General features: G+C 43.0%; 1 protein-coding gene across 1 annotated transcript in view; it reads left to right on the top strand.

Annotated features, from left to right (window-relative positions):
* VOPP1 (VOPP1 WW domain binding protein) overlaps positions 1 to 24,980 on the top strand; it is a 68,977-nt gene that overhangs the window by 675 nt on the left and 43,322 nt on the right. The window lies entirely within an intron of this gene.

Below are 24,980 nucleotides of genomic sequence, written 5' to 3'. Positions count from 1 at the left end.
GCTCCCGGGCAGTGGGCGGTCAAGAGCGTGTGGGAGAGGCGGTGCGGGTCCGGGCTGGGCAAAACTCGGCTCTCCTGCTTTAGGAGGCTGCCGGGGTGCAGTAGTTACGGCTGTTAACGGCGATCTGGCTTGCTTTCGGTTTAAGTTTTCTGTTCGCGTAATAAAAAGATTATCTGTGGTGTGCTGGAGCAGAGTAACACGGGACCTGTAGGCAGGGGCACAAGCTGTTTCTTTATTAGAGACAGCATCCTCTGGCTCTCCAAGGGACGCGATACGTGCGCCTTTCAGTAAGGGTTAAATGGAAGGTGCGGTTTTTATTTTCTGTGCTTTGCGAGGCAGAGGTGCGTCGGCATCAGTTCAGGAGGAGCCGTGGCGGCGCCGAGCAGCGTGGTTAAAGTTCTCGGAAAGCCTGGGTAGCGCAGCTGTAATAGTTACAACAAACAAGCAAACCAAAATAATAATTCAGCTTACGTTAATGGGGGGTGTGTGTGTGTGTTGTGCCACGCAGTTATGTGACGGGGCTGGGAAACCAGCTCTTTTTTCTTTTTTTTTTAGCAGGCGGATCCATGGATATTTTTCAGGTGGCGAGCTGTCTCCTGGTCTTTGGTTTACGCTTGGGGTCGGGCTGGGGGGCGCCGGTGCCGGCCGTGGGACAGGTTCGTGGTGGGCACGCCATGGCGCATTCCCGGCGCAGGTCTGCCTGCGCCCTCCAGCCCCTGGCGGGACACGCGCGGTGGCAGCGTGCCGCGGTGACTTCGCGAACGCCCGTGGGCTCGTCTTGGGTACCTCTTTACACTTGTAAAGCCCAGAGGCAAGCCTAGCTGAAGGTGTCGTGGGGGGGGGGGGGGGGGGGTGGAGACCTGCGTTGCCTCTGTGGTGGAGTAGTTTAGGCAGAGAATGGATTAATTTTTTTAAACAACATACCACCAAACCCATACATGGAAACTGGAGTGCTGGCTGTGTAATTATTGCTTTCGGTAATGGATATAATTAATGAAAATGATGTTTACTATGTGTTTACGCCGCCTACGTAGATGAACGATTTTTGGTATGTTGCCCACTATGTCATCTAGCATCATCCCATTAAAACATTCAGCTCAAAATCACCATCTAATGTAAATAAATGTAACTCTTTTCAAGTTAATTGGGCATGTCTTGTTACCCTAGTTGTAAACCTGGCCCAGACCCGGGCCCGTGATTGCTCCTTGACTTTGCAGAAGCTCTTCAGGAAGCACGAATGGCCAGATGTCGATTAAATGAAACGGGCACCAGCATTTCTCAGAGGGAATTTGTTCATCTGAGAGTGTGAAAGGCTTCGCCCCTCCAGGATCTGTTTGATTACATGGCCCTGCTCTCTTAACATGTATTCTGCTGGAAAAGATCCTGTGTGCCTGAAAAAAGTAATTTGCATAAATCCTCTTTGGATGTAGCCCGTGTTGCTGTTATTTAAGCTTTTATACTGTTTTTAATTGTGGAAGGTTTTTTTCCTTTTTCTTTTAATCTAGAATGTTTGTTTTGCCATCTGGTTTTGTGGATTTTTTTTTTCTTTTTTGCAAGTGCTTAGGATACCTTTTTGAATGAGATGCTATGTAAATAAGAAGTATTACAAATTGTTTTAAGTTCTACTCTACAGGGGGGGAAAAAAAGGCCCAGAAACAAACGCTGGGAGTTTAAATAACTGAATCGGAGACATCTGGTTGTTCAGAAGGCTTTTGGTATTTGAAACTCTTTCTGTCTTCTGCACTAACTTCCATACCGGGTATTATCTAAAATAGCATTGTTACAATTTTTTAAAATCTATTTGCAGCTTTGACATGATCTTAGTTAATATTTAACACAGCATGAGCTGAGGAATCTATTTTTCATTCAGCATTTTGAAAAAGGCTTTGACTGTTATCCAAATAATGGGGGGGGGGGGGGGGAAGCCATTTAGCCTTTCAGAGCAATTTGCAGTAGTTTACTGATGCTTAAGTTCTCCTTGCTTAAATTACATAAAATACTTGTTGCAAGACATTCATATATTTTCTGTCCATTTGCATTAAAAACCACTATTTCTGGTTTTATTGATGAAAGGAATAAACTCCTTCACAAGTAAACATACATCAAATTCATGGTGGATGTGAGTTCAGATGCAGGGAGTGTTTCTTTGTGGCTTTCAGGTTGAAGCCTAGTCAGTAACTGTGCTGTGGTGCTGCGGGGAAGTGATGGTTTGCTGTTCCTGATGTAAAGGCAGAAGATGTGAAAGAGGGACTGAGGGACAAGGGAGGGTGCTTGCGTGCACTGGCAGATGGTTTCATGAAGGCGACTGAAGGCATCGCTGTCGAATCAGGGTTTGCAAACAACAAAGTGCTGGCTCTTGATGTTAGGATGCTGGTCCTTTCTCTAGAAGAGCTTAAGATACACTAATTACAGAAACAACCAGAGCACTGTGGTGATAGGAAAGGGAGATTAATTCTGAGTTTGATGAGGGTGTTCCACCATAACCACAAAGACTTTCTTTTTTTTTTTTTTTTCTCTTCCCGTGATGGAAGAAAAATCCCCAACCCCAGCACTCAGGAAACTCTGCTCTGAGAAAACCTTGTTGTTAGGGGAGAAAAGCCAAAGATGTCATGAATTTCACTCACAACTTAGTCACCATTGAACAGTTTAACATATAAGCTAAAATGAGGAACAAGGTGGATAACTTGACAGGTAATTTTGGTTCTTGGATGAAGATTCAACAGTGTTCATTTCTTCCTGCATTTGTCATCTTCAAATTAATTTGGCTAATTGGAGGTAGCAGTGTGTTATTAACCGCAATTGCCTGAAACACCATTTTTCACCAGGAACTTGGATGTCTGGTAGACCTGTAGTACTGGGGTATGTGATTTCAACATTCATGAATAGCCAGTGATCTTGCTTGCTAGCATTGCTCATGGTTCTTCTGACAGGACTGTGTTTTGTCTCAGTTTTGTATGAGTAGGTAGCTCTCAATTTCATGGAAGGCTTTGAAGAGGTCTTTCAAGTAATGTCTGTTTGGGGAATATATCAAGGTTTCCTGCTTTTATTTCATTAGACATCCCAAGGGCTTTGGCTGTCCAAGCTTAAATGTGACTTTAATGAACAGCATTGTCTTTGGGATGGGAAAAAATAAAACTAAACAAGTGACCCTCCACCCCTTGAGGATGAAGTGAGCTTATTTTCAGCCTGAATGAGGGCACCAGAGTACTCCATGTGTGTTACCTCTCAGACTGAGTGCTTGTTTTTTCCCTGCAAGTTGCAAAAGTGCTAGATGGAGGAGAGCTGGTGGCTGCGGCTCAGCTCGATGATGGGGAGGCTCAGCTCGATGATGGGGAGGCTCAGCTCGATGATGGGGAGGCTCAGCTCGATGATGGGGAGGCTCAGCTCGATGATGGGGAGGCTCAGCTCGATGATGGGGAGGCTCAGCTTCTTAAGCCTGGTAGAGCACCTGCCTATGCTGCAGCAGTAATGAAGATGTTTTATTGTTATTGCTGCTGAGGAGCTTGCTAGGTAGCCTCAACTTTCAAAACTGTCAAATAATTTTAGGTGCCTAAGCTTCTGTTTGGCCCATATGGTGTGTCCAGAGGAACCTAGGAGCTAACGCAACTGCCTGAGTATTTCAGTCACGCTTTTTGGTGCTCTGTATGAAGATAAGCTGAGGCCTGTGGTAGTTGCTGTAGGTGGTACAAGATGTGGGTGAGAATCCCACTGTGAAGGTTTCCACAAGGCTATACAAAATATAGGTCATCACTTTTGGAAATACTCGCACTGGTATTTTGGCACACTGTTTCTCATTACTAAAAATTATAACAGGGATGCTGATAGAAATGCTGATGACTGGATGGTTGAAAAAAGAGATCAGTGTAGTCCTCTTCTTGTTAATTTGTCAGTTACTACAAAAGAGTCAAGTGCCTTTTCTTAAAATAACAAAAGAATGGCCATGTCATATGAACAGCAAAATGTGTTAACTTGAAATAAAATTCAAACTCTGCTGACAGTCTGTCATACAAGATTTAAATAAAATAAAAGCAAAGTTGGCTAGTGCTTCTCAGTTGGGTAAAACTGCTGTGTGGAGCTTTTTAGTATTATTTTTGTAAGTGGACTTCAGCAGGACAGATTTTAGCCAAGAGAAACCTAAAATCACTGTCCATTATGAAGAGGCTTTTTTTTACCCGTGTGAGAACAAGCATATTAAGATGAGTGAAACCACCAGTCTTAAAGAAAATCCTTTTGATCATAGTAGGCACAGGTAGAGCTCAAGAATTTGTGAGGATTATGGCGTGGGGACCCTCACAGTTTCTGATGTCTTTTTCTATCGATTAACTGTTAGGATTTCCTTTATGTATGTGTTATAGGAATGTACGTACCCTTGAATGTACAAATGTGCATGCACACCAGGGTGGTTGTCTCTATGATGTCCCTCCCTGTGGAAGCCCACTGATACTGTCCTATTGATATTTTAACTCTTGTGGCTGGTGGGAGGAATAATCCTGTCCAAACTGATGGAGGAAAAGGCTATCCCAAAAATTCTGCAAGGGAGCTGTTAGTGTAGATGTGTCCATTAACCTTCTCCTGCTTGTTAGTTTTAGTTATGTAGGGGCTTAGCAGCTTAAACAATTTTTGGTGTTTTTTTTTTCCTTACCCTCTTGCAGCCGGTTGGAAAGCAGCTATCGCATTGGTGAGTGAAGGCAGGAAGGAGCTTACTTATGATTTATAGTTTGGGGATCCAACTGGTGCTGGCAAGTCTTCTCTGCCTCTTGACAGCAACGAGATGGGCTGTGATTTCCAGGCGGGAGGACTGAGCTTGCACACTTTTCTCACTTTGCTCCTGCTGAGGAGATGGATGCGTGTTTGCCACAAGAACGGTGGCTGAGTGCCATTTGCATCCTCTAAGAGGAGGTGTGAATAGCTATGTGGTGGGTTTTTGGGGGTTGGTTTTTTTCATTAGAAAAAATATCTATAAAACCTGTTTATATTTTTTTTTACAGCAGTCAAAAATGTTTAGCACCTTCCGTTATGCTTTCTCTAGAAAAGGGAAGTCCTCTGAGTCTCTTATCCTGGTACTTCCCACTCAGCTAATGCAGGTGTCTGGAAGGATGTGTTAAACTTGACCAAAGCAAGCCTTTAGACTTCAGCTGCTCTTTGAAAATGGATTTAGCTAAAATCAGTGAAAAAAGGCTCAATGGAAACTCTCTTTGGTTTAATGCAAATTTATTTTGGTTTATTCCACTAGACAGAGGCTTAGGAAAACTGGCATGCATGTGCCCACATACAGGTTTCCTCTGCTCATCTGTGTAGGCTGAGTTTACAGGCAAGAACAGATTAATATTTGAGCTTATACTACAGAATTTGAAATAAAATTTTCTTATTTCTTGCTGAGACAAGGTGGCTACTAATGTACTTCAAATCTGTTGTGATATAAAGTAAAATCCATATAAATAAAAATAATTACAGAAGGCTAGCATTTTTGAATTTTTGAGCCTAACTTTTGAAGATGCTGCATTGCTTTATATCCTCAACAATGCAGCTGTTTCCACAGTTTTTGTGTTTTGCCAAAGGCTTTGTTGAACTCCCGTTAGGTTTTACTGTGGCAGATAGGAACTTTTTTCTGATGAGCAAGAGGCAAAGCCTTTCTAAACTGATATATTTTTTTTTCTTTCCTCAAATAGTGCCTTTTGGGCAACAAATCTTAACTCTGTCTGAAGCCTGGGATCGTGGGCATTAAACAGGTCTTAAATAGTAGATACTATCACCTTCCTGACGTAGGTAAGGTAATAAATGATATGAAATACCATGCCTGGTATTTCGAGGGGAGTCTTGAGTTTGAATGCTTTCTTTTTCTTTCTTTTTTTTTTCTTTTTGAGAACAGTGTATCTTGACAGGTTTCTTGCATATTAAGTGGAAAAGTTATCACTGCTGAGTTAAAAATGTCTTGTCTTCTCAAGTGTGTCTTCAGCTTTGCGCTAAATAAGTGTTAACTAAACCCGTGTTTTAAATAGCTCACCTAAAAATCTCTTCCTCTTTCTCAATGACTCAGCTTTCAGTCTGGTAGATTTTTAGAAGGAAAGGAATTAGCAAGAAGTGGTTTCTCATCTGTGTTGATCCAATGCAGGAGTGGGCTGTTGCTGGCAAGGGTGGTCCCTAAGTCCTTGTTCTGCTGGCTGTGCGCTCCCGCAGGTCTAGTGACCATGTGGCTGTGGAGGAATCGAATCAACCCACTGATGCTTTGGAAGACTAAGCCACCAAAAAGAGGATGGGGAAAAAATTGAGAGGGAATAGTTTTCCATTGGTTCTGCAGAGGTTTGCGCAGTGGTAGCATCATGAAACTTCCTGCCGGGGAGGAGAGGGAACATATGGCTTGGAGCGGGACTGCCCATGTTGATAGCACATTTGTTCTTTCAGTAGGTTAGATGTCACCTAATGGGAGTTGCAGAACAGACAACACTGCATTTATAACAAAGAAAATCCTACAGACTTTTTCCATGCAATGCTAGAAGGGAAAACTCACCGAGTCTGTTTCTTGTTTTCCCCTGAAAGATGCTGTTAGATAAGACTAACTTCTGCAGATGGTGTCCTCTTGTTTTCCCACATCACTTGCCAAGTGTCTGTCAGAGCAGAAGCTCTCAACCCAGAGCTAATGACCTCCCCAGCCTTTCTCATCTGTGGGTCGGGGAGGGTTGTAGCTGGAGACTATACTCCCTAGGAAGGTCAACCATCAGCTGCAGCACAGGAGGGACCATTGTCCTTGAGTCCAGCTGGTGGTAACTGTGAACCCAGTGGTCCTCCAGTGCGCTATTCCCTCTGTGTCTTTTGTTTGGAGGTCTGAAAAAAAAATCCAAAACAACCCACCACCTTGGCTGCATTGCTTTCATTGGAAGTGACCATGCGGTGATCTGCACCTTAAGTTCAAAGTTCAATGACGGTGGAAAGTGTTTTTGGAGCATGCTGAAGCAGAGTGGTGGGAGCATGCCCTGACTCCAGCCCTGGCTGTGCTCGAGCCCTCTGAAAGCGGCTTGTTCCTTTCCTGCCAGAGTAGGAATGATGGGATGCCAGTTGGCTTGGTCTCCTGCCTCTGATGTTGATGGGTATCATGCAACTAAATAGCTGGCAATAGTTTTGAGGGTGAATCCTTCCTTCTTGAGTCCTGTGCTGGTGGAATTAGAGGTGAAGATCATAGACTCCAAGTATGCAGCCTCTACCTGTACAAATCCATCTTTCCAATACGCTAAGTTAAGGCAAGTACATTTAATATATTTTTCTGCCTTTCTGGTTACAGGCATTCCAGTCTGGTTTGGATCCTCCCTTAGAGGAGAAAGAACTGGAGAACCCTGAAATGTAATTAATGTGAGAGGAACATGCGGGAGGGTGACAGGGGTCTCATTCATGGCAGACTGAATACCACGGGCAGCACGTGTTTCAAGAGCCTTACACTTGATGCGAAAGGAGTATTTTGTTGCACGTGTTCCTCTTCTTGGGTCTCAATGGCACTGCAACCCAAGGGAGACTGCTGTTTTTGTAGACCTACTCTGCTTAGCTTGGTGTTAGCAGCAGTGTAGTTGCAGTTACAGGCTTGTGCTACGATGGGGTTAAGAGCTGGTAGTGTGCCCATGATGTAGAAGGTTTGAGACTTCAAGAAATTAGGAGCTCTGTCAGGAAATGTATACTAGCAAAAAAAAAAAAAGCAGCCAATGGCTGGAGTAGCAAAGGCAGGCTTGTTTTAAGTTGCTGCAAATTTATATTTTTTTTTTGCCAGTACAGTTGTGGTGTTTTGCACACCTTGTGTGTCCTCACCTGAGTCTGTATTTCTCCCTTTCTGGACAGGAGACTTGCCTTACCTAACCAGAGCAGTTTAGTTGTTTATACCATGCTGGTTTTAGTACAGTCCCTTTAGTGTAGACACAACAGACTGAAATTAAAGTGCTCGTACTGCACAGTGATGCCTATTTGGGCATGACGGTATGATAACAGTGTAAGGGTTTCTACCTGGGGAATTGCCCAGGTGTAACTCAGTGTTTCATTTCTCCTGATTTTATTAAATCTCTTCACTGAAGTGGATAGAAAACCTGTTAACATGGCAAATTCCTTTCTGCTTTCCCCATGGTATCTCTGTAAATGCAGAAAGTTGGTGCAGGCACTTCTCGCTGTGGCAGGTGACTGTAAGTGTGCTTCAGCACTTGGTGCAAGAACTAGGCAAGGATGAGTCAAGCGAGTATTTTCTTTCATTACTCTGCTCCTTGGGCAGGAAGAACATATTGCTCATTGCTACAGATAATTATTTCAATGCTGATATAAGTGAGATCCAGGAATTCACTGCTGGCCCTTTTACCGTGCGAGTTCCCAGCTCAGGGCCCTACTTCCCCGTCACATTTGGAGCAATGAGTTCAACCTGATACAGGAAGGGTAATGGGTGTAAAAGTCCACCTTCATTTATTCAAATGCCATTAAGTTTGGCAGGATTTCAGTCCAAAACAGAGGAGGAAACCTTCCTTTCTGAAAATGCTGCTTTCAAATGGTCAGCTAGTTGCATAGCCTAAAAAAAAGGGGGGGGGGAGGAGGGAAGAGGGGTGTGTGAGAAGTCTTAAATCTAGTTTTACATGGTTTGCTTTTCTTTTTAAGGCTGCTGCTATCTTGAGTGCTGTCTTGTCTATCCCAAAGAAATATCCCTAACAAGAATCACGATTTTTCAATGGTTTGAACAGCAATAGTGCTGAGGATGCCTGCTGGTCCTGAGCTATCAGCAGTGCTGTCACGATGAGCACTAACGTGTGTCAGTGGGGTTTTGTGTGAGGGACCTGGATTCTGTTCTGATCCGCTTTTTGACTGTGTCAACTCGCGTCTCCCAGCTGCCATATAGAAATAATAGTAGCGTATGGGATTGGGTGAAACCTCATCAGAATTGGGTCATCCTGTATGAGATAGTGTAAGATAACATTAAGTTGCTTCATTTATTTTTATTTTTTTATTTTTTTGTAGCTGAAACGATAGCAGTCTATATCCCCAAACTTGTGCACACGTGTCCCTGCATAAAGTATATCATGCCACGCTAAGGCTGGGGATTTGCCTGTGTATTGCTTGAGATGATCTGTATTTCTAGGGAAACTAGGAGGAGGCAGAAGGTGCCAAATATTACCAGTTGCATAACCCTGAGAAAAAGCTAAGGCAGATGCTTTTGGATTTGAGCGTCATTTAGAAGAGACGAATTGAGATCGAAGTTGTTATTTTGTTCTGTCTTCCATTCCTTTGGTATTTACAGAACTAGGACTTTGGTTTTTAGCAGTTTTAATGCCTTGCTGTTGAGGGGCTTCATGGTTTGGGGTTTTCCTTTAATGCCAGCAGTGTGCAGCTAGCTGAGCTTAATGCCAAACTTGCAGATCACGGGACACTTTTCCATTACCATGTTGCAGGTGATCTGTAGATTTTGGAGCTTGTGTTTTCTGAAATCCAGGACTCAAATTGTGCTTCTCACTTACCGCAGGTCATGCTTTTGATGCTGACTTCTTAAAGCCCTGGGCAAACATTAGTAAATTGGGTCTTGCTGCACCCCGTATGTGGTAACTGTCTGCATAGATGTCCGCAGCGTTCCTAGAAAGCATTTGATGAGATCCTGAAAAAGATGTGGGAGATGCATTGGGGTATGCTCAAAACATTCTGGCGGGTGGAACTTCCCGGAGTGACAGGCTGCGAGCTCCCTGTGTGCGTGCCCATCACAAGGTGCCCTGTGGGAGCCTGTTTCAGTTGCAGCTTTGCCTGGCTTTCCTGGTGCAGGGAAACCATGGGCTGTGGCACAAAGCCAGGGGCATTTGGATTAAGCTTGTTTTAATTCTGTAGTAATCTTGACCTCCTATTTTTATTAAAGCCCTAATCCTGGGCCCCATCCAAAGCCCATTAAAAGTCAATGGAGACATTCCACTTGCTTCTGGTGAGGGCTGGGTCAGGCTGCCTGAAAGGTACTGAGTGTCTTTGACTTGAGCATCTCGACCACCTTGAGGTGCAGATGTTCTCTGCTCTGTGCATCTTCTGGAGCAGCATGGACAGGGTTGCTCATGTCTTCCCTGGGCTGAAAGCAGATATTTATACATTGCTGCTTCTGAAAAGCTCAGTTGCCTTGGGTTGGCTCTTGGTGTCACTCATCTGTGTACCTACGGTAGCCAGCACATCCACCCACAGTGCTGCCGGTGCAGCTGTCCTTGGGGAAGGAGCTACTTCAGCCAGCCATGGTCACCCTCCATGTTGCATGAGGAAAAGAGCATTGTAGTGATTATATAAAAGAGATTATGTAACCAGGTAATTTGGTAATCGCCTCTCCGGTGAATGCTAAGAATAGCTTGCAAATATGCATTTATTTCCATGATAGCCATCCGCAGTGATTAAGTGCTGGAAACTGCGGGTGCTGGGCCATGGTGCAGGGTGAAATACTTGGCACCTTCTGTGTGTGTGTCTGCACCGAGACTCCCCAGCTCTGTCACTCCTGTGCTGCTCTGGTGAGACACATCAGCTCCTGTTCCCCTTGCACCATAGCGTGGTGTGACCTGCTGCGCAGGTACGGTGAAGGTATAAAACTGCTCTGACTGTAAGTTGTCTTGGCTCTTGATGAGCCTCTGCTAGCTGTTGGTGGCATCCTTATGACGGTGCACAGCGTGTAGGCAGAGCAGATGATGGAGGAGGGAACGCGTGTTGTTTCTCCATGAGTTGGGGCAGTTTTTGCTTTCTCTTGCTTCCCAGACTATCTTTTTTTTTCATGCTAAAGTTGCCAGTACCCCCTGTGAGGTGTCTGGAGGGTGCTGGACAATTTTCAGGTCTGGACAACTTCCAAGATCCTGGGTGAGGAGCAAGGAGCCTCCTGGGCTGCTTTGAGATGATAGAGAAGACCACATGTGCTTCAGCCTAGCTCCTGCCTCCGTCTCTGCTCGTGGGTTTATCCCTCGCAGCAGGGAAGGTGACTCATGAAAAAATCAGATGCAGCCAAAGCCAGCAAGAGCTCACGTAGAGCTAATTGAAGTCTTCAGGAAGAAACCGGGAAGTAGATGGGTGCTGTTCCTTGCAGTCTCTTAGCCCTGGGAAGATTGTGCAGGGGTGAGCTAAGGATAGCCTGGGAGAAGGTGGGAAGGGGGCGAGAGGCTGTGGTGGGGAGAGGAAACGAGCAAGGGGAACTCTCTGAGCACTGATGATTCATCTGGGAACATCAATCCTGGCTCTGAAAATGTTCCTGCAGTTCTCAGCTCGACTGCTGGAGTCTGGGCGGCTGCTGGGTTGATTTGTGGTTTCAGGGTTTTTTTCTTTTCTTTTTTTTTTCCTCTTCTTCTCCTCTGGCTTCCCCTATTCTTGCTTCTGTGGGTTTTTAATTTCCCTTCCCACACACTGTCCAAAAGGTATAGTTTCCACCTTTTCTCATTGCTCCAGCCACATCATCTTCTCTTCTCTTCTCTTGCTCCTCATCTCTTGCTGCCCGAAGCCCAAGCTGTTTAACCTTATCTTCAAGCTGCCACATAATCCTGTCTCCACCTACAGCTCTGACCTGGTTTCCTCCTCCTCCGGCCTTGCTGTGGACCATCATTCCTCCCTTTTTGGCTTAGGATGGCTTTCTTCTCTCTTTTACATGTTACTGATTTCATGATTTGCAATAGTTTCCACTTCCTTGGCTGCTGATTTCCCCATTCTCTTTTTTAAAATGCTTAAACTTTTCCTGTACTTTCTTCTTTCTTTTCTAGGCTTTCTTCAGTCCCATCTATGATTCAGCCCTGGCACATCCACTTCCCGCATGGACTTTGCCTCTCCCATCATTTCTTTGCTTTCCCCTATTTGCAGAGGGAAGGGCTGTACCATCTGCACTTAAGTACCCTGTAAATCCATTTCTCTTGTGTTGCAATTAGGTTTTGGATTCAGATTAAAAAAAATAATTAAAAATCCTTTTTACCTGAAAGAAATGCACATCCATCCTGTCCCTTTTGCCTGAATATGTTTCCTTGCATCTTTTTATCCTTTTTGTATGTTTGGATAGAGATTTGAGGGTTTGGCTTGCTGCTTCTCCCTAGATTTCCCTTTGCAGCATGGGTGACCTCTCATTACAGCAGGCTTGCTCTGTGTACAGACCCTTTCTCCTTCGTATTTATGCTCCCTCTTTTTAGTAATCAACCCTGGAAGACATTGCTGTTGCTGTCAGGGCAAAGGAGGGTTAGGGGAATGTTTTTAATAAACATATGGATGTTGCGTAATATAGATGGAAAGTAGGCAGAGGAAACTGCGTGTGCAGCTGGTAAGCTTTCTGTGAACCGTAGAGATCATGGGCCAGGCACAGGCCATATGAAATTATGATACTCTGTAAATTCACAAGAGTTTAATGGACTTACCTTTTCAGTCTCAAACTACACATCTGAAAAAATGTGAGTTGCAGTGAGAGTTGTTCTGCAAGAGCATGTAAGGATGCGTGAGAGCTGTTGTGGCAGCTTCTGTAATGTGAAAACTGTTTAATTTGCAACTGTGCAGTTACAATAAGAATAATCCTAATGAGACTGATAGGCAAGCATGAAGTAGTGAAAAGAGGAGGAAGACCAACTTCATCTACTATATTAACTTGTTAAAACCAGTGAAATTGAAAGGGTATCTCATTTACATCAACATTAACGAGAGGTATGTCTGTAAACTCCTGCCTAGGATCAAAGGAAAACATTATTTCTTAGTTTCAGATGGATAGGAGGGCTCAAGGTATATGAATATGGTATAAACAAGTATGAGGGCAATATTCAGATCTGGAGCAGAGACACTGTACAAGATTTTGCTTTACTCTTGTCTATGTTGCCGATATTGGATACAGCATGTATCACCTGATTAATTTTAGTCAGAGCGTATATTCTTCTACATTCTGAGACCCCCCAGGTGCAGGCTTTAATAATGTGGGTTGCTAGTTCATGGCAGAAATCCTGGGGTTCAGCTAAAATGTACCAGTTGTATTGGATTTGGTGGCAGCACTCTTACTGGGGAGGAGGATAGCGCGTTACGTGTTTTGGAGTTTTAACTCCGATCCTAATTGGTGATTTTTCTCCCTTCCAAGAAAATAGGCTGTAACGATATTAAGTTTCTTATGAAGGTTCAAGTTCAGTTAAATAGCTTTCCGAAAGCAAGTCTGACATACATAGGAAAAAAATGAGCAGTGTTTGCAAATGTCCCACTGTCTGGAAGTGCCTGATGGAGCCAAATTAATAACTTCTAAGAAGTTTCCTTTTGAAATGTTCCTGCAGCAAGCTTTTTAAAAAGATCTAGAGAGGCTTGGAAAGAGGGACCCTTTGTAAAAAGGCTTTCCTTCAAGCAAGAACATTTAAACATGATGTGAAGCAAAGTTATGAAGGAACAATTAATACTGGGTTTCCTGAATACCACCTAGAGAAAGCTCGGCAGCCTTATTTACAGCGGTGGGAACAGCACTTGTGACTTCATTGTCAGCATTTGCAAGTGTTACTCTAACGCTGCTAATGGGTCCCTGGATGTCTCCTTGAAGGGAACTGCCTCGCTTGTAAGGATTGTAAATACGTGGGTCTTGAGGAAGGACTGAAACCTGACTGTGAAACCATCCGCATGAACAAATGACTCTTCCAAGGTGTCTCCCTGTCTAGGCAGGCTTACCAGATTTGTCTGGACTTGGCCCTCCCTCAGCCTGGCAGGTGTTTTCGCAGCCAGTCGATGGCAGGGATGTGCCACCTTTGTGCCTGGGAGCTGTATGTGTGTCACCTGGGCACAGAAGCACATGTGGAGCCGGTGTAACAGTTACAGCTGGCAGGGCTGACATCCTGCTGCTGTGCCATGTACAGCTTCTGTCTGCAGGGTGTACCAGGACCTGCAGGGACAGAGGTGGTGCTCACACCCAGATGCTTCTTCCTAGAACACGCACTGAAGGCGGCAAAACTAAATCATGGACCTGACTTTAATACTTGGCTCTTAAACTGCAGAAAAAAATAATAAAAAAATCACCATTCCTTTCTGCTGCGGTGCTGTACGTTGTTCTGAAGGAGCAACTCTTAATGATGCACTAGACTTTGATATGTGCTGTATTCATGGTAATGGCTTTTCCAAATATCCACCTTCCAAATTAGATTAAACCTATTTGTACGTTTACAGTATTTCTTCATGCTTTATTCAAACACAAATAATGAAATAAAGAACAAATTGGGCTGTTACGCTTCAGAAGTCTCTGACAGTTAGTACTTATGTTTTTATGGAAAAAACAGAATTTTGCAATTATTTGTAATGACACTAAGTGTGCTCATCTGGCACCTCTCACAGAAGGATTTCATAGCACTTAAGAAACGTGAAATATGCTGTAGTATGTTCCAGTCACGTCCAGGCTGGATGCATAGCCGTTGTACAGATGGGTAAGCGGGCAGAAAGTGCCGTGCATGGTGCCAGTGGCAGAATTAGAAGCTTAGTGTTTCTGACTCCAGTACAGTCCAGTACAAGGAAACTGCTTTGACTTCGCAATAAACACTTGGTAAGTGCATGCTTTGTAACAAGCCCTTCCTTTTCCTGGACTTCTAAACATGGGCATTTTTGGAAGTCCTATGCCAGACATCTTGTAGATGGGGTGAATCCATCCAGGCATGTGAATGGTCTGGAGGAATTGGGACTCCACTCCATGTGGAATTACCAAAATGCCACTCTAATGTTTGTTCAGTGCATCCTGTTAGTAGTGAATCCGAGATCGATACATCCAGACTTCTATCCTATATGCGTCTTTATCCTAGTCTTTTGATTTATGCATTTGGACACTTACTACTGAGCTATACTTGCATTGGGATTGTATATTCTACATCCCATCTCTTTGGATAGCTGACTAAAACTGTTTAACTTCTTGTTGTCTTTTTAGTGCTGTGTTCACACACGCTGAAATACGGCAAGAACTAATGCTTGGGTTTGAGGTTTTTGGGTTTGTTTTTTTGCTTTTAGTCTAAAGTTTCGCGAAATTGGCTCAATGCCACAGAGTAGTTTTAGTCAAAATAGGAATAACATCACATTGAAACAGTTTCACCACTTTAAAAGGCTGGTTTTGTTTAAATATTTCAGAAAGCTAAGGAATTGAAACTGCAAGTTTATGATATGTGGTCAGAGGAGAATGAAACTTCTTTATGAAAAGCTTGGCATTGACCCAGGGCATGGGAGGCTGGTTTTGTCTCCTTTATGTCCTCAGGATGATTTGAGTGTGTATGAGTCTTCTCCTGGAAGAGTTCCTAGCCTTCAAGAGATAGGGTATACTGGAATTAATCTATGTCAATTGTTGACGTTATCCCTCTTCTCCACTGTGTAAAATACAAAGGAAGTACGTGCTAAGCAAGGTGGAAAGCTACACTGTAGCTCAGTGGTTTAGATGCTCTTTGAAGAGGGAGACCTGGGTTTGCAATGCTTGTTCCAATTATACTCCTTCAAAGATGGAAGAACAGAGAAATGAAAGACAAAAAGGAATGAGATGTTGGATCTTTTGATTGCTATTAAACAGCATGGCCTTTACTTGGGATGTGTGTATGTGGGGGATTTGGGGAATCTGCTTGGATTGGAGGAGGAGGTAATTCTGTCCTTGCTGTTTTTCCATGATGTCCCTGAAATTTTGCTACTCTTTCCTGGTAGAGATAAGATGGTGGTGTAGATTGGCATTTGCTCCTATATTTATGCATTTCATTCAAGTAGAAACTCCCAGTACAAAAATCTGAGATGATGTCTCTTCTGATTGCCTGCAGCTTGATGTTAGTTCACTTCCAGGAGAATGAGAGAGGTTCAAGTCCTTCTGGGTGGGACAGAGACTTGAACACAGATTTGCCATATCCTGGCAGAGCACATTAGCTGGTTTGGGTGGATCTTGACTGCAAGGTGACAATTGCTACCACCTCCTTTCTCTTACCTCTCTGTTCTGCACCTGTGTCTGTTGGGACACTTACCAAATGCCAAGAAAGCAAAGGGTTTTTTTTTTTCATTGTTTTAGGAATGCAGGAAACAATTAGTTTCAGAACCCCCAAAAATACAGTTATGTGTTTAACCCCTTAATATGGGTGGCTTCTCACAAGATCTCTGTTTAAAGTTTCTTATCAAGCTGGCATCATCTGTAGTTTACCTGCTGCTACATAATTAATTCATGTGTTGATATGAAATATTTATATTTAATAAATAGCTCATAAACATCTGTCTCCCCCTTCTCCTTTTACATTGAGAGGGTGTCATAGCAATGAATGTTGTTGCATATCCAGGCAAGGAGTGTGGCAATACTGAGAGATTTATTTCAAATAATTACTGTTCCCCTTCAATAACTCGGGGGATGGGGAAAGTGGTACTGTGAAGACTGTGGCAACGCTTAGTATGCCTTTCCCAACCTTAAAGACTGTTGTAAAACAGATCTCTATAACATTTGGGCTTAGGGCGTTGGTAGTGTCTTTTCTAAGCACCAGATTTTTGTGGGCTGTGGTGTTGCTGACCTTGCTGTGCCAGTTCATGGTACCTTACTCAGCTCCTGCCTGTCTGATAGGGACTGGGATAGGGGATTCATGCTGAGGCTGGGTTTGGGGCTGTCTTTTTCCTATAATGAAAATCTTAAGGTAATCTTAGATACTTTTTTAAAATTGTATTTATACAAACTGATGAAATGTCCCTGGAACTGGATGTTTAATGCATAAAGTGGTGAGCTTATACATTCCTGTGTAAGTATCTTCTGTGTCTGCTGCTCTAACTGGTTTTGTGTTGGTTTTGGTTTTTTGGTTTTGTTTTTCCTTATATTTTGAAATAATCCAATGATTTACACTTTTTCTGGACTAGTCCAGTTTTCCAATCTTATGTTTCTGTGGCCAGTGACAGGGCTGGTAAATCAGGATTGATTTAGCACAGGCAGCTCTTTGTCAAGAGAGATCATTCAAGGGCTCTATGCAATGAAATTATAAGCAAAGAGATAAACAGTTTTCAAATAAAGTATGCACATTAGCAACATCAATCTGGAAGTTCCTTGTACCAATGTGTAGGTTTCTTGTTGCATGCTGTGAATTTAGGCTCAGAGGAAGCCCTGCATTTTTGTTATCTTTAGCCTGTGATCACAATTTTATGCGCATAAATAGTGCTAGATTGTACAACGTCCCCAAAGACTTCCCTCTTCTACCATCAGGCAGATGTAGCACAGGCAGTGTTGAAGCAAGCTGCCTACACTTACTCCTTGCAAATACGCCTCAAACCTGACCTGGAGGGAATACATTAGTGGGTGGAAACACAGCCCAAGCTTCCCACCTCCTCAGTGCTCTGTCCCTCAGCTGAGGCTGTCAGCAAAGTTGATAATGAATCCTGGTGATGGGGATGACTTTTTTGTTGGGTGCAAAGGGCATGTATGGTGAAATCACAGTTAAAAACTCCATGCTATTTCTTCAGATCTCAGCTTATGTTAGAAATAGTCAGTTACCTTGTTCATTTCTTTGTATGTTTGAAGATATTTTTCCAACTAGTGTTTTTATTTGTGATCTGTTGTATTTCACAGGGAGCAGTATGAAACTACGGCCCTATGGCTAGGGCAGTGGCACTTAAAGTGGGATTCTGCTGTTGGCTCTGCCGCCAGACCTGGGCATGTTTCTTTGTGATCTGTTCTGTAGTCTTTTAGTGCTTAAGAAATGATCAACTTCTATTCATAGGTAGTCTCGAAAGCTGTGGATTAAAAGCCGTAAGAAAGACAGAGATGAGGTTGGTTGAACTGGCTTAATTAAAAGCTGGTTTAAATAAAATTGAGCAGATTATACCATTAACAGAGGTGAGGAAGAGGGATTTCTGCCTCTTACTGCGTACTAAGGAGGAGAACAGAGGACCACAGAATTATCACTTGCAGTGTTGTTGGTGCTCACATCAAGCAGTGCTCACTCTGACTACAGGACAGGGGGGCCCTCTCTCTTTCACAATTTGTATTTTTTTGCTAATGATCTTGAGGCCTTTAATGAAACGTAAAAAACCCCCAAACAAACAACCAAACTAGATACTGGTTTTATTCCCTCTGTTGAAAGAATATCTTTCCTAGGATTCTCTTTTTCCCTTTGTTTCATGGCCTTGGTCACATTAACTTTCCTCTTGGCTGGCAAGGCATTAGACAGTGCTTGACTTCTGATACAGTTAGGGTTCTGCCTTAGGGAGCCGGATACATTGCCGTTGAGTAGTCTTAAACTCCCCTCCATCGTTTGTCAGAGCAGGACTGTCCTGTTGCTGTTGCATCTCGATTCTGGAACTTGGGTACATCATTTTGCAAGGAAAAAGTAAACTCTTCCTATTTAGATCCACGCAGCTTTGATTTGAGATTTGTCTTCAAATGAATTCTAACTCCAAGCAAGGTTCAGTCATAACATTATCTCAAAATTATGGATTCCCCATGGGTTTCCAGATGCTTGCCCAAGTTTGTCAGAAAATTTTAGATGAGAAGAGTGTGAGGCCCTGATAACAAGTGAATGTCGCAAACACCCATCTTGACATGGACAGGGATGGGCTGATGCTGACCAGGGAATGTTGAACAAGGACGGAGCCTGAGGAGGCAGGGTAACATCTTGTGAGACCACTCCTCTATTCCTGAAACATGCAAACAAAGACCATCTGTGCCCTGTGCACCATGTGCCTGTGACAGATCACCACTCGCTTGGTCAGCCTTGAAGGAGGGGGGCAGTGAGACCCCCAGGACCCCCACAACCCACCGACTCATTTCTAGAACATTTCTGAATATTCCTGGGCATATACTGTTCCTGCTCAGTGATGACAGACCCCCGCCTATGGGGTGGGCACATCGGGATATAAAAAGGGAAAACATAAGTTTTCGGCACATGCCCACCACCTGAAGACTACAACTATGAGCAGAGAACATCGCTGGATCCAAGGGTGGTGATATCTTTTCTCTCTCTCTCTCTTTCTCTCTTTCTTTTCCTCTCTATCACTCTCTTTGTAACCTAATTTTCGGCACATTAGGGTAATATTGTCACACGTTTTGCTAAACCCTTACCTTTCATAGTTCTGCTAAGTTCTGAGCATTGTTATGACTTTTGCCAAGCCTCTATCTTTAGAAGTTCCACTGAATTTTAAGTACATTTATAGTTGGTTTGAACCTCTGAAGTAATCGTCGTTACTTGTGATTACTGCGCAGAGAATTAAAAAGTTAACCTCACCCTCACCCCCTGAGTGGGACGGGACAGAAGAGTCTTCCAGAGATTTTAATTTGTCTTGAAACCTAAAATACTTTTTGTGGCTTTTTCATGATGCTTTCATGAAAAGCACTCTCATAAGCTACCATACAGACCCATCCATACATTATGTGCCTGTTTGGAAGGTGTTGGTCAAAATTGGATGTCTTTCTAAATCCTCATCTAGCCAGTTCTCAGGCCATGAAGCTCAGTGGGACTTTTGTATGGGTGAGAGGAGATGCTCTTCCTACTTGGAGAGCTGTTCTGTTAAATTGAACGGTCTGTATCTTGCAGGCATAAGATCATATTTGTGGCTGTTTATGGATTTTTAAATCTGCATAATCGTAGGGTTTGTGTTCTTTGACTGCAGCTATGTAGAGGAGAGCCTGAATATTTAATGGCATATTGAATACTGCATTACTTTTCCATGTATGAACTTGCAGAAGGTGTTTTGATGTATTTGTTGGTTTGTTTCTCAAACTCTGTAGGGTCAGAGATCATGTGTCTGAAATATTTTATACATGTTGTGTGGGTTTTAGGTTATTAATACTTTATGTTTGCCCCTGAGATATGTCGTAGTGGTTAAAACTCAATTAAGTGGTGATTATGCAGTGATTATACTAAACGATGAAAATGTCATTTATTTGGTTTTAAATAGGAAATAAAATATATTGCTGCCATACTGGTTTATTTCAAAAAACTCTTATCAAGACTAGCACATTCAAAATCTGTTCAGTCTTCTAAATTTATTCTGTTGGGAGAATACAAATATTTCTTTGAGGACTTTTTGAACAGTATTGTGTTGTCTCGCTTTATAAGGATGCTTCTGGAACCTTTATAAAGACATTTTGCCTTGTCACCTTCAGATACAGACCGAAGTCATATTCTGTTCACACTGTTTATTAGTTCAGCTCTTGCTAATTGCACATTGAGAAATATATGTGACTGCAAGACTGAAAGAAATAAGATGGTTGAGACAAGAGTCTGTCTACCTGTACTCTGTCTCGAATGATAGCAGGTGCTGTGCTAGGAAAGGCCACGAGCCTGCCCGCTGTCTGAGGTCCATTCCCTTCATACTTCTCCAACCTACACAGCACTTGGATCTGAGATACTAGGATGTAGTTCCCTCTCTTTCCTTACTGTTTTGGATCTGTCTTCCATCTATTTGTCTGGTCCCTTTTGAATCTGTCTGCTTCTGCAGTCTCTTGTGGCAGCTGATTTTAGACTTTGTCTACCTGCTGCTAAAGTACTTCCTGAACTAATTTTCTGCTAGGACAAGGGGCATTAATCGAAACTAATGTTACAGGGCCTGACAAATAATAGGTCTGTATTCAACCTCATTCAGCTGTGCATTCAACCTTGCTCTTGCATCTATGCATCTGCTTTCCAAACTGAAGGCTCCCAAATCTTTTAGATTCTTATTGAAAGGTAGCTGCTCCATTTCATTATTCATTGTGGTTGCCCTTCTCTGTACTTTTGTCTCTTAGCTACGAGCACTTCTTGGAAAGCAGAAATTCCTCAGGGAGAAATTTGTCACTAGTATCTGCTGAAAACTTGGGATTGCCTTCTGTTGTGGTTTTGCCCCAGCTGACAGCTAAGCACCAATGCAGCTGCTTGCTTACTCCTCTTCCACCCTCCCCAGGTGATGGGGAGGAGAATGAAAAAAAACCCCAAAACATCATGGGTTGAGATGAAGGCAGTTTAATAGGATAACAAAGGAAGAGGATAACAATAATAATAAAACAAGTGATCCACAAATGCAATTGCTCGCCAGATGCAGAAGGGGAAAAAAAAAACCCCAACAGCAACCTGATGCCCAGTCTGTTTCTGAGCAGCGATCCCACCTCCCAGCTACCTTCCCTTGTTATATATGGAGTGTGGGGTTATATGGTAGGGAATATCCCTTTGGCCAATCTGACTCTGCTGCCCTGGCTTCTTGTGCACCTGGCAGTCCGTGAGAAACTGGAAAGTCCTTGACTTGTGTAGACACTACAACTACTTAGTGACAACTAAAACCAGCAGTGTGTCATCAACATTATTCTCATCCTAAATCAAAAAAACAGCACTATACCAGCTGCTAGAAAGAAAATTAACTCTGTCTTGGCCAAAACAGGACACCCTCCTGTGTGGAAAAAGAGCTCAAATGGAGCTTTAAAATTAAGCTTATTTTAATTTATAAGCTTTTAAAGAACTGTAATAAAATAACTCATTAGTTTGGATTGGATTGGATTGCAGCAGTGCTACTGACTTCTAGTTGTAACTCACTTTGCATGGTGCATTTATAAGTGGAGTAAAGGACTTTTCAACACAGAGAGCTAAAGACCCTGAAACCTACCTTGAAAAGTAGGTATTGACTCATGCTTCATGAAGCTTTGTTGCTTTTGATAGGGCTGGCTAAGAGGTAAATCAGTATGTGTTCACCTCCTGTGCCGACACTGAGAGAGAAATTGGTCTAGCATAATTTTCAAAACTCAGTGCTGAGAGGCTTGCTTGAGCATGCCTGTAGGAAGAGATGGACAGATTTTAGCCTGAAGGACCGTGGGTAAATGCAGTCATCAGATAATGGTTGGAACATATGTACTGCTTCTGCAACAAATGCTCAGCTCCCTTCTGTGTGGTCAGCATCAGAAGGAATGCTGTTTATCATCACAGCTGACTCATAAGAGCTGTACTGCATAAATGGAAGTTTTATCATGTGATTTCTAGCTCACACTATTGTTTAGGATTAAGTTTTATTTTATGTAGCTGAGCCACATTTATGGTTGTACTGTCCCAATGTCTTCCAAGCAACATGTGTAACATCTGTCCTGTGGTGTTTGTGCATGTCAAGGGAGAAGGCTGTGCGGTGGAGTTCTTGGTTTGGTTGGGTGTGTTTGGTTTTTTAAGGTACATATTGTGCACTTTTATTAGAAAAGGCAGAGAGAGATGCATTGGTGCATTTGGAAGGGAAAACAGCAATGTTTGTGAAGGTTTCTGTCTGCTTTCAGTAAGACTTGAGATATCATAGAGTTTAGACTTGGGCTGTTTGTCTACCCCTGCTTTCTCAAAGATCAGCTAAGATGATCTACTAGAGAGCCTTGTGCCAGGTGGGTGAAGATAGTGACCCAGAGTCAGCTGGGTGAAGATGACCCAGCTAGGTAGTCTTCCAGATAAGAGGCACAGAACATGGAAAGTTTCTTGAGCTTGGTTTTGTATTGTATGAAACTCCACAACACAGAGTCGAGAGAAAGTGTGGGATTTTTTGGGGGGGTTGTGGGTTGTGTGTGTTTGTGGGGGTGGTTTTGTAGCTTGTGTTGTTGATGGAATGCACTCTGATACTTGGTGCCTGTTGGATTTTCTGAGGTATTGATGCCTTTATAGTATATCACATACATCTTAGTGCTGTAGTTGGACTGGGAGATGGCAAAGGCACCCATGCCAAGAGAGCCTGCAGTATGAAGTGGGACGTCCAAGCTGTTGGGTTGTCTTAACTGTTCTCTGCCCTTGAAACTACAGGTAAATTTAACCACTTGTGGATGTGCATGGTGAGTCAGAGGTGATTGGAAAAATCCTCAAAGCACATTCTGCTGCTCATTTTGCCTTATTTAGCTAACCCTGTCACCATAGGGTGAGATACAGGTGGAACTGAAAATCATCTACAGATTGTTAGCATTTGCATCCATGTCACCCATTTCAGTATCGCTGTAAATAAAATTGATCCTTTTGAGCCTTAGTTTGGTTATCTGGGCACAAACTGCTGAAGAAAGAACTGGATTACATGCTTTGATCTGTGTTGTATCAAACAGGTTACATAGTTGGGCTGTTCTTAACTAACGCTTCTATGAGTGTATCTTACACTAAATATTGTGAATTAAAGTTCAACTGCTAGGGATCTTACATGATGGGTTGGGTTTTTTTTGTAGATGAGCTCCAGGTGTGGGCCTATAGTAACTGTAAATTTGTTCATCAATATAGAGGTTTTTTCCGTAAGTCATATGCCCATGATTTTAATGTTCCTTGTGGTAAACACAAGCAGTTGGGTTCCACTTGCTCAGAGACATGCTGCTTCTCCTGTTTCCCCCATTCTTTAAAATTCAGATACATACAGTCTTGTTTCACTTCAGGCCCTTTTTAGACTTTGGTTTACCTACATTTTGCTGATGTGTGGCTAGGTATGGTTTTTTGAGAAGGGCTGTTTTAAGCACATCTGATATTTGAAGCCACAGACCTATGGTTTCTGTGTCATCAGACCATTTTCTGTCATGACAAAGAATATTGCTTCATTGTTTGCTTTCACCCTCTGTTTGCACTTTGCTTTCTGTTGCTTCTTTTGTTTTGTATTTTGATAGTCCCTGCTCCCTTTCTGTGTAGTGATTGTGCAGCAGTGTCCTGGTTCCTGATTAGGGCTTCTAGATGCAACAAATCATAAATATGAAGTAATAGTCACCCTGGCATACTTTCTATCAAACTCTACTTCTGGTGAATTTATTTCCCCTTTCTTTCTTTCTGTGGCAAACAGCTGCTCCTACCAGCAGAAACTTAGGAAAACTGACTTTCCCACTGTTTGTTTTCCCTTCAGTCCATACAGATTTCTCCTTAGACCTAGAGGCAGATGCACTATGCCTGTGCAGCTGTAGAACGCGCTTGCTTTTCTGCCCTGAACTCATGATGAAATATCCTAAATGATTGTAAAAGCTTTAGCACCAGCTTCACTTCATTTTAATAGACCAATAAAAGCAACCAGTGTGCAAGCTGCTGGCTCCAGTATTCCTGCATAAGCCATTAGCAAAACAACATTACTGGCTCTTGACAAAGAAAAACAGCAGTGACAAAACCAAGAATTTGCTCTGCAAAAACATCAACCAAGTGCCAGTGAATCCAGAGGCTCACTCTTATGCATGCTGGCTGCCATGAGCTCTTTGTTTTGAGGTTGAAAAGTTGGCACTTTCTCATAATTTGTTTTACATTCTGACTTTGTCTTCTCTAAATATCCTTTGCAGTGTTTCCAGCAATGCTGGCAACTGCCCAAGCACCTGAGGAGCTTTTCCAGTTAACTTGGGTGCATGGAGACCTGACAGGTTTTGCATTTTATGCATGAGACTGGCTCATCTGGCCTCTTCTTATGCTCTCCCCCTGCAATACTAGCAGCTAATGTATTGGCAACATTATACCCCACATGCCAGGTACAGTGTGTTGGCTTTGAAGAGCAGGAGTCTCCCCGTAAGGCCCAAAGGAGCCCCAAGATGTCCCTGCTATAAGGTCCCTGGATACCTCGCTGGGTTGTGGGGAGGTGGGAGAAGTATGCCCATCTCATGGAACCCAGCACATGGAGCTTTCGGTAGTGGGCAACAAAAATAATATCCTAGGAACCCTCTATTTACCTAAGGCTTCTTAAGCATGTCTCAAAGTGTGCCTGCACAATCGGTATATCGTGTATTTTTAAGTACACAGAAACTAAAACTACCTGCTATCCCACATCAAATATAAAGTAGTACCATCTGCATATATATTATCCTCTAGCGTTTTGCTGTGTTTAAGAAACAAAAGCACTGCTCAAGTTTTGGTACCTGCATGGACAGCCAGTGGTCTCGTTTCTCGTTGCACCCTGGTACTTTCTCATGAATGGTAAAACTCCCAGCTGGGCAAGTCAGAAGACCTCAGCTCTGCTGACAGCCTTTTTTTGGATGGCTTGTCGTTAGGCTTTGCCTAAGCCCTCTGCAAAGGCAATACGTGGTTCAGAGAGATTTAGTCCCCTCTTCCCTATCTCTTCCTTAGTTTTCCTTCTTTCAAGCTGAAAAAAACCCCACCTTTTCAATTTCTCTTGCTGAATTTTAAGATGTCATG

This window comes from Balearica regulorum, chromosome 2 (assembly GCF_011004875.1).
Source record: "Balearica regulorum gibbericeps isolate bBalReg1 chromosome 2, bBalReg1.pri, whole genome shotgun sequence".
NCBI classification, from domain to species: domain Eukaryota; kingdom Metazoa; phylum Chordata; class Aves; order Gruiformes; family Gruidae; genus Balearica; species Balearica regulorum.
The sequence above is the reverse complement of the archived record's forward strand: the minus strand, read 5'-3'. Positions and strand labels throughout refer to the sequence as shown.